This window comes from Oxyura jamaicensis, chromosome 8 (assembly GCF_011077185.1).
Source record: "Oxyura jamaicensis isolate SHBP4307 breed ruddy duck chromosome 8, BPBGC_Ojam_1.0, whole genome shotgun sequence".
NCBI lineage: Eukaryota > Metazoa > Chordata > Aves > Anseriformes > Anatidae > Oxyura > Oxyura jamaicensis.
The window spans coordinates 6,711,370-6,720,568 of NC_048900.1; the positions used below are offsets into that span (position 1 = coordinate 6,711,370).

The 9,199-nt window shown below is 42.9% G+C and overlaps 1 protein-coding gene across 3 annotated transcripts in view; it reads right to left on the reverse strand.

Moving 5' to 3' along the window:
* NEK7 (NIMA related kinase 7) overlaps positions 1 to 324 on the reverse strand; it is a 73,202-nt gene extending 72,878 nt beyond the window's left edge. Inside the window, exon 1 of one of the 3 annotated variants that reach the window (XR_004752778.1) lies at positions 180 to 297. The gene's annotated coding sequence lies outside the window, so the exon portion shown is untranslated. Of the gene's footprint in view, positions 1 to 176 lie in introns of all 3 variants that reach the window. The other 2 variants (XM_035332880.1, XM_035332879.1) reach the window with 2 other exon arrangements.
* Between the last annotated feature and the right edge of the window lie 8,875 nt (positions 325 to 9,199).

Here is a 9,199-nt window from a genome sequence, read left to right on the forward strand (position 1 = left end):
CAGCGGGGAGCGCCTCCAGGCGGGCGGGCGGGCACGGCCCCCGGAGCCGGCCCCGGCCCGGCCCCCAGCCCCCGGCCCGGCTCACCGGGGGGCCGCCGGTGCCGCCTCCGCCTCCTCCTGCGCGGCGCCGCGGGGCCCCCTCTCCTCCCGCCCCCCCCGGCGGCCTTTGCCGTTACCTTCAGCTGAGCGGAGCCGCGCCGTGCCGGCCGCCTAGCGGGGCTCCCCGCCGGCCCCTCGGGCACACGCCGCGGCCCCGAGCCGCTCTCCGCCCCCCGCCGCTCCTGCCGGGCCCGTAAACATCCCGGCAGCCCCGGGGAGGGCCGGACGGAGGGAGGGAGGGAAGGAGGGAGAGAGGCGGAGCGGCCGCCGGGCTCCTCCTCGCACCGCCGCCCCCGGGGTCAGGGGGCCGGGAGCTCGCTCCGTGCGGGGCGGCGGGGGGGGGGCCGCGGCTCTGCTCTGGCGGTACTCGGAGAAATGGCAGCGTCGGGGACAGGAGGGAGCAGGGGGCCGTGTGTGCTGTCCCCCCGCGTGCTCCCTCGGCAGGGGGCCGGAGCTCCGCACCGCCGCCTCGGGTTCCCGAAAGTTCAGCCGAGGAACGGGGGCAAGGAACGGGCTTCACACCGCGCCCGGCTGGGGAACCGGCCTGGGGGTGGCTGCACGGTGCCGCTGGGAAGGCTGCGCGCCCTTGTGATCCGACAGCCTCGTCCTGGCGTGTAAAGCTCTACAGAAAACACGAGGGTGTTCTGTTTTTTTTTTAACCATTAAAGTCGGGCTTGATGTAAGGCTCTTGCAGAAGAAATAGAAAACAGGCCAGGGTGCCTAAGGAAAGCCTATCTGCCTCTCTATACAAAATCACACTGCTTCTGAGGCAAACTTGTCAGCATTCAGAAATCTGCAGCAATATGCAACCATATTGTTCTATGCAGCAATAGAAACTCTGACAGATTGAAAGCAAATTATTTTTTCCTGTCCCATTTCTCTGACGTTCCATTTATTCATCACTCCGCCCGTTTCCTCCATTGTAGCACCGGGTTGTGAGGTGTCCCCGCGCAGTAACAAGGTGGCTGCTGTGGGCGGAACCAGAGGTAACCTACAGCCTGTCCCTGAGAATTGCATTTTGTATTTCTTAACAAGTACACTTGGAATCACAAAAGACTTTTTTTCATGGATAAATTATCATTAAAATTATCTTTGGTGTGCAGTTGACCACAACATACTGATTATTATAGGTGGTGGGTTTTTTTTACAAATAAAGGCAATTACTATTACAATATCCAGCTATTGCTATTTTCTAGAGGACAGTTAGAAAATGAGCAGTTTGCAGTCACCAGGGGAATCCTACACAGCATTTGAAGCTTTCTCTACATTGTACATTCATGAGAATAATCCAGAGCTTACTTTTTTTTTTTTTTTTTCCAGTAGGTTTCTCATTGTCTTCCTTTGTTTAATCCTAGTGTACAGGTTTGATTTGTTGTTTTTTTTTTCTTTGTTTGTTTGTTTTCATTTGGTTTGGTTTATTTTTGTGTGAGGTCCTATTTTTATACTCACTGCCCTTACTTTAATTTTTCCCTTGATTTTACATTTATTATCTCTCTGTAGCTACCATCACTACATTCCCATAATATTTTAACCTCTCCCTTCAGCTGCCTGAATCCAACTGCTGCATTAGCCTGCCATTACCAATTGCTGCAGCATCCTCTCTTTCCTCTATTCCAACCTTACTCCCATTAAAGGATGGCTGCTTCCATTTTCTTTTTGGTGCTTGAAAACCAGAGAGCCTAAAACTGAAGACACCGCGTCAGTTAAGCGGTCCATCGTCATAAAGACCGTCACAAAGAGCCCTTGGTACGAACGGCTTTAATAACGTACTGTGCACCCACTAACTTTGAATTTGCCGAGTGACAAGGCTCTGCACTACTCCGACAATACTCAGTAATCTGCCACATAGAATGGAAGATTGTCTCCAGAGCTGTGCTCTACAAAGGTTTACTTACAGAAGGATATTTTTCTTTGCTTTTCAATGCACATTTCACTTTAATAAACTCATCTGGCATTCCCTGTAATGGAGCCTTTACATCAGACAGAATCAGAAAGGCAGAAAAGGCTCCCGAAGATCAACTAGCCTTAGGGGTTGTTAAGGAGCCGGCTTATCTCCGGCAAGTGCTTCTCTTGGAGGCCGGAGGGACACTGACTAACCAGCTAGCAAAGGTTCAGAGAAAACAGATGAAGACATGCTGGAATTAGGGATTTGGGAGGAAGAACAGGGCTCTGTCCCTAAGTCTTACCGACTTCTGAAGGTGTTGCCAGCAAATGCTCTACACCTGGTATCAAACAGGCCAGAGGCAGAAGAAAGGAGGGCAGCTGTCTGATTCCCGGTCCTGGATCTTGCTGACAAGTTTGGTCCCTCTGGTTACCCCTAGGTAATATTTGTGGAGGTAGAGGGGTCTTGTAGGACTTGCTGACATCCCCAGTTTAACCACTGCTCACACCACCTCATTCCACCCCATTTTGAAGCATCCTTTGGTTTTATTTCTAGGATCTGATAAATGCACTGGTTCTGAGTGCAGAGGAAAGGATTGTGAGGTACAGGGAGTGTGTGGAGATGGCAGAGAGAGACCCACTTTTTCCTCTGAATTACTGAACAATGCTAAATGGTCAACTGAAACTTCCCCAGGTAGTATGTGAGTTCTCCAATCTATATGGGAGAGAGAGTGCTATCCCCGCTAATTCTGACTAGGGAGTTCATTCTGATAATCCTTAACAGTCTGCAAGTAATGGAGTCCAACCATAACAACAGTATAGCGATACACAGACATGCATAATTTACTACTACGTTTCGTAAAACAAATATGCAACGATGTGGAACAGTTGGTATCTACAGATACTCATTTACAGATGTTTCCTAAATGCCACTGGCAGGCCTCGCTATTTGCCAACTGCTGCTGCACCTCACTAGGCTTGCCATTATCAAGCCATTTAAATAGCAGTGTCAGTTTCAGAAAGCTCCGTGAGTCTTTTTCTGATCCTTGAAATCTATGGATGTGTATAATTTATAAATATGGTCTGGGTTCGAGGATATCTAAAATATTGAATGTTGACAAAATATACTATCTGGAGTGGCAGTGTTACATGTGGATTGCCAGTGAACGAGAAACCAGTGGTCTCTGCCAGGACTAAGCTACTGGCGTTAAAAGCAGCTAGACACTGTTAGGCAACAACATGTAAGTCAACCAAGAACTCAGATGTTTAGACCTATTCCCCAGATGATTCCTAATGTGCTTCCTGCTACCCTTATTATCCAGGCCTCTGTATGTCTAGCTTCTTGAGATGCTCATTAACAGAATAAACTTAAGACTCAGGAAAAATATAGATTTCAAAACTTAAAAAATTTCAAGCAGCAGAGCTCACTAGGACAGTGGAGCATGGGAATAGATGTCTTTGGGGTCACAGAGGTAAGAGCGTAACATAACAGCTCACTGGTTAACAATTCTTTAGGCTCTTCAAATCAATAAACTACAGGAAATTAATCAAAAGGAGCAACTGTTCTGCTGTAAAACCTTGAAGCCTGAATTTTCAGGCTTCAAGTTTCCCTCTACCCTGGTTCTTTGTTACAAACAGTAAAAAAGCTAGCATATCTGCCTGTGACATGGCAGGGGAAATTAGAAAGGCTGTGACAGCAGGAGAGAAGAGAGAGATCGCTTCTATCTGGACTGGATAAATATTATGTTAGGATATTATGCAGAACTTAAACTTCAAGACAACATAAATCATGAAATGGAGCAATTCATCAGAAGAGCTCGGAGAACTGCTTTGGACCAAGCAGGGCACCAGACCTCCTTCAGAACTTCTGTATCAAAGAAGCATTTTAGAATTTTGATCGCAATATATTCAAATTCAACACCCTTGTAGAAGTGAAAAGGACAAATAAATCTAACATAGCAACAGTGAACTTTGAGAAGAGGACTACACGACATCAAGGAAGTTTGTCGAAAGCATATTAAAAGGCAGAGTCAAAGGGGAAAATGACCTGCATTAGGATTTCTGAGCAAGCATACATCATCTATCAAAGGAGGAACTCCTGAAGAGCAGAGCTCTACATGAGATTAAAGCATAGTATTAAAAGCAAAAAGACGCTCTTAAAAATATTGTGTTCAGATGACGAAAACAGAAAATAGCAAAACCTCTGGCAAGCTAAATGTAAAACTGTAAAAGGCAGGCCAAAAGCAACTTAAGGAAAATGCTGGTAATGGTATAAAATGTTACTGTAAAACTTCTTCCCAAAACATCAGAAGCAGGAAGCCTGCTCTTGTAGCTTTGCAGGGCCAAACAATGATTGTGATTTAAAGAAAGAAGGATTTAGCAAAGATAAAGCTAGAAAAACTATTTGATTGCTTAGGTAGATATTCCTACAGGGCATTCCTACACAAACCTACCAGAGTTTTTGGAAAGTTATGTGGAAAGGATGAGCTTGGATGATATAAGATCCTGTATTTCAGGAAGTCTTCTTTACAAAATCTTCACTAAAGCTTCTTAAAGAAAGTAAGCTGTCATGCAGTAAGACAACAGGCCCTATACTTAGCTAGTAACTGATTTCAGGTAGGACAAAGGCTAAAAATAAATAATCCATATCCACAACGGAGGAAGATTTCTACCAGAATCTCACAGCAATCAGTGCTGCGTCCATTGCTGTTTTACATGCTCTTTATAAAAACTAGAGAAAACAGATAACAAGATGACCAAGTTTGCCAGTAATACCAAATTATCCAGGACAATTAAAAACAAAACAAAATCACTAGAGTTAGAAAACCTCAAGGAGGAATGAAAAGGAAAAATCATGCTAAGCAAAAATTTGTATGGGAGGAAAAATGCTTGGAAAGCTTCAGCTTAAATGTAAGATGAGTAAATGAGATGACTGAAGGGAGAAAGTAGATACGTCAACTTATGAAAGTCATAGAAAAGGTAATTCTTACTATTGTTTTACTGATTAATATTGATAAAAGCATAATTCAGAGTAAAAGCATAAAATAAAGTTAGCAGGCAGAAGTTACAAATTAAACGCATGAAAGCTCCCGTCCATATGGTGACATAGTGTGCAGGTCAAACATAGGAGTGGCTTAAAAAACAATTTCATAAGTAATCATTTAAACCACAGATGAAAAATGACTGCCAGCTCAGGACATCCTTATGCTACAGCCTGCCAGAAGCTGTGAGGCTATCCTCAGAGACAGCCTTCACCCTATCTAGTCTCTTCTTACATGCGTTTGCCAGACATCTGCTACTGCCCGCTGCCAGAGAGCAGCAGCAGGGACCACTGCAACCAGTCCTGCCCCTTTACTGCCTGGCAGAGCCGAGCAGCCTGGCAGGCTTCTTAGGAGAGATGGAGTCTGGATATGAAGGTGCTTTGTATGCCTCATCTTCCATGGGATGACAAAATCTCTCTCTCTCTGATTATTCACCTGCCTGATGGGAAGCAGGAAGGGGCTAGAAATGCAGGTAACGGCAGGTATTTGAGAGGAGTTCGGACACAATTACTACTGTTTGCTTCAAATCTTCTTAGAGCCTAGACAGCAAACACTGGGGATTGGAACTGCTTTACACTTTTCTTTCCAAAGGTGATTTTGCTCGCCATTTTGTGGCGATGATCTGTGTTCTAATGAAAATGGAGATATTCTTTTTCATATACGTATTACAATTTTTAAAGATTAGGGCAGTTGAATGTGCAATTATATATCTAAAACCAGAAGGCTGGCAACTGAGTTTTAAGGGACATCAGAGAGCCCTGAACACTTCACGATATTGCTGTGCAGAAAGCTGTGACTATGTAGAAGTGTGAGAAACACTGAGCTTAAGGAATCTATAGTCCGTGACAAGATTGCACTAAGAAATAGGCAGTACAATGTTGTCAGCAAACAAATAACAGAATACGTCTATTTTACACAAAAAGAGAATTCAGAATAGTGTTTGTTCTAAATTCTGAATGCAGTAATTTGAAAGACTTTACTCCTTTAGGGTCCCAAAACATTATCAATACAATGCACGGTTTCTTATTCCTCCATATGTGAGAGAAAATCACAGAAGTGTTTAACAAAAAGCAGCGTTAAGGTTTCTGGAAGTCATGGGCACTTTTGGTTTCTTTTCTCTTCACCGTCTTGCCAGATGTTTTCCCTCTCAAGTTCACGTCCTGCATTCCCACTCCAACCAGATTTCCCAATCCTAGCATTCCCCATGTTCCTTGAGGGCAGCACAACCCCCCCCTCAGGTTAGAAACTTCCATGATAGACTGCTCGGCCAGAAATTTCAAATTCCTTGTAGAGCTATTTGTACCACACTTGAGTTGCACGCTTTGGCAATGATTCCGTTCCAGAACCCAGTAATCGATGTACATGTCTGTACTGCTCACCTCAGCTGTTCCTGTTTAACAAATACTTATCATACACCCTGGTGCATCAAGCTACTGTTCTCTAGAGGTTTTTGTTTGTTTGTTTGTTTGTTTGTTTGTTTGTTTTTTCCCTAGGATCCCTCTCTAAGGGTCAAGTCTGTTCTAAACCTCCCAAATTCATTGGCCTTAGGAATGCTGTGTCAATGAATCCCTAATCTGTGACTGGGAAGTATTCCCCGTATATATTTCTAAGTTTTCACCTTGTAAATTAATTGATTACCCTGCTCTAAATGCCAGAGCCTGAATACTACTTTTCTGCAACAGCAGAGATTATCTCACTGGTGTCTGGCAATTGACCCTTCATGTATGAGGTTCTTTCACAGAAAACCAGAAACTCGTATTAAAGAAAGTCTCACAGAAATGGGTAAGCCTTTCAACTTCCAAATAATTGTTATGTCTGTTTGTCCAAGGCAGTAGTGTTTACGATACAACACAGGTTTAGAAACTGCCTTAAAGTCTATAAACATGTACTTGCCAATAAAAACTATAAACTATATATTTGGTGTCACTGAGGTCCAGATCCTTAGCTAGTGTAAGTCAGCATAGCTGCTGGGACTTTAGTGCAGTCATACTGACTTACACAGCTGAAGACCTGGGCCTTGGCTGTTGGATCTGGAATTTTCTTTAAAAAAAATATAAAAAATAAAGTAAAAAATCAGTCAAATTTGTCCTTTCCTTTAGTAAGTCATAGCTGCCACAAACGGTGTTCTCCTTGAGTTGTTATTACAAAACTGCATAATAATTTACAGAAGTACATTATTAAAGCAAACCCAGATCTGTTACATTTTGAGTCAAAATAAAAGCCCACGTTTATGGATCCATGTGCAGAATCACATCAGCTTCATTGGTGCCTAGGAAACGAAGACATGGTGCCTAGAAGATATACTGAAACCTCAACCTTAACTTTCATTTCCCCCTCCCACCTGCCTGCATGCTTGGGTGGATCCACCATCCTCACTGTTGCACTCGGCAGTGCTGAAGCCCTGAGGAATCAATGGAAGCAATTTATTATGTTTGCGTAGTAACACAGGTAAAATTGAGAACAAAGTCTGTAAAACATACGGGATTTTCCAGTGGGAAACGACTGCTAGAATAAAAGCATTTCCTGGCCATTTAACACATGAGTATTTCAGGAAGCCTCTGACCTCAGGGAAGTTTTGCTGTTGCCCTCAGGGAAGCCAGAATGTCACCTCAATGTCCATCCATAAAGCTCGTACGATCTGACTGATGGTTGGCTGGTTGGTTTTTAATTTCATCAGATATAATCTGCATGAGACTGGGGTCTTGCACCAGAAACTCTTCCCTAACTGCTATTTATAATGAATATATATGTAACAGGATGGGTTATAAAGGTGTACGTTCAAACTTACTGTTACCCACTGTATCGTACCGAATGACAAAACTGGACAGCTATTCAAAATGCACACTTAAGATCTTTTTTCGTATTGGGATTCAACAAAATTTACGCCTTTGTAGAAAGGCAGCATAAGGTCCGTAATTAAACACAATTTAGTGTTTATAATCAGTACCAATGCAAGATAAAAAGGTTTATACATTGGACGGAGGCTCTTCCCCCAGGGACTAATATATATCTTTGCGAATGTTCAGAATTGCAGTGTTAGTTGCTAAGCTTTCTTCAAATAGCTTTATTCAGTCTTTTCATACAAGCTTAACCAAATTTCCTACTCGTTTCAGACTTTCAGCAGAAATTAACTGAGAGAAAACAGCATCCGTTCTCCTAGCATCGTTTCTCTTCGCCTTTGTCACAACCAGTTAGAGTGTAACTGTGCCAAACAGGAGTTGTCTCTCACCATGTCTTTGCACTTTGCCTAGTGGAATGGAGCCTATGCCTGCGCTGCAAAGTAAATTAATAATAATTTATGATGATGTTGGAAGGGTGTTGACAGAAAAAGAGCTAAAGGCACTAGTGGGGAGTAACGGCATTTATAGTAAAAATAACTATTGTCAGTCAAAAAAACCAAACCTAGGTTCCAGTGTTTAATGTTTATTAGCCAGAACTCCCAGTAGAAAGAACATGATTTTCAGGGGGCAATTTTGCTAGAATAAGAACTAGAGATTTTTCTACTAACTTCAGCAGACCTTTGAGACAGCTTTAGAGAAAAAAGTCCACAGAACAAGTGACATAAATATTGCTGGCATTTTACAATAAAATGTAAGTGCATTTTATAGGTGGCTAACAGCTTGTAATTACCCTTAGTAAAACTAATCCTTTCCCTGTGCTTATTAAAATGTTTCATGTATCAACAGGCCGTGGAAAGGACTCACTACCAATCTCTTAACTTGCACTGAAGCAGAGAAATGTCCACTTAAGTCACAGTTCCCAGTACTAGTCCTGTTTCTGTGCCTGCCCCTGGAATTCAAAGCCTCTAAGGGAATTAAAGCTAACACATTAGTTCCTAATTAAATCCAAAAGGGATGTGAAATTGCAACCAACTAACTTTACAGCATTTCTTGGGAATACGGTCTCAGGAGGATACGGAAGGAGAAGTGACTTTCAATTAATGATTTTTCCCTCTTCTAACACCCAGAAAACATCTGCAATGTTCTTTTGACCCCTTTTAATTTCTTCAAGGGGAGCATTTGACTCTTCAAGCTCCCTCCTACAAATATATTTTAAAAGTTGCTGCAGGTTTGTAATAATTTAGTAGGGTAAAGAAGTACAGTCATTACTATTGCAGTCCTTTTTTCTTCAATTAGTATTTCTAATCACATTAGACATGTTTTCAGTATCCAGAGAGG